The sequence below is a fragment of the Miniopterus natalensis genome, chromosome X (genome assembly GCF_054644295.1).
Source record: "Miniopterus natalensis isolate mMinNat1 chromosome X, mMinNat1.hap1, whole genome shotgun sequence".
Classification (NCBI taxonomy): Eukaryota; Metazoa; Chordata; class Mammalia; order Chiroptera; family Miniopteridae; genus Miniopterus; species Miniopterus natalensis.
The window spans coordinates 85776378-85777293 of NC_142103.1; the positions used below are offsets into that span (position 1 = coordinate 85776378).

A 916-nucleotide genomic window follows, 5' to 3' on the forward strand; every position below is an offset into this window, starting at 1 on the left:
CAGCCAGGACTACAGGGGTAGTTTTTTTTTGTTTTTTTTTTGTTTTTTTAAGTATATCTTTATTGATTTCAAAAAGAGGAAAGGCGAGGGAGACAGAGAGACAGAAACATCAATGATGAGAGAGTCATTGATCCAGCCCATAACCCGGGCATGTGCCCTGACCGGGAATCGAACCCTGATCGCCTGGATCCCAGGTCAATGCTCAACCGCTGAGCCACGCCCGGCCGGGCGACGGGTAGTTTTTGAGGCCAGTCTTTGAGGGTTTTTTTCTTGCTCTTCTTGGGTGTCTCTTTTCCTGGTTCTTCTGGTAAACTAATTGGCATGTGGTTTAGCTTTAAGTTTTTTTTTAAACCAGAACATTTATTGTGTGATTTATCATTGAAATCCTTAAGATCAACTGGATGCTGTAATAGCTGCCCTCTTGGGTTTAGGTGTTATTCCTTCACAGACTCCACACCTGAATCTGTGGTATACAGTTTTTAGGTGCCTTATTTGACCAGTCCCAGTGATATTTCATCTTTTAGCCTTGGCACTCTAGTTATACTTTCTTTTCCACTTGGCAGGGTAGCCACACTTGCCACAGGTTGACTTCTAAAGGTGGTAGACCTTTGAGCCACAGCAGTGGCACGATGTGTGCGTCTTATTTCAACCCTTTCAAAATAACGATATTCCCTTCATCATCTCACTTCTGTAGCTGAGACCCTAGCTTGAAGTTTTCATAGAGCTACCAGATTCTTCTTTATGCTTACCACCCGAACCTCCATTGTTGTTGAAATCAACATTATGCTTGAACTTGCTCAATCTGTGTTTCAAACAAAGTCAGTTCCTTTGGAAAGGGCTTGGAAAATCTCTGTTCTTATGGAATGTCTCTTCCTACTGTGCAAAATCTCTATGCCATTACTCTGGAGTTGGGGAC

At 42.8% G+C, this 916-nt stretch overlaps 1 pseudogene; it reads right to left on the reverse strand.

Moving 5' to 3' along the window:
- Positions 1-393: 393 nt before the first annotated feature.
- On the reverse strand, positions 394-681 carry LOC107531070 (large ribosomal subunit protein eL37-like; annotated as a pseudogene).
- Between the last annotated feature and the right edge of the window lie 235 nt (positions 682-916).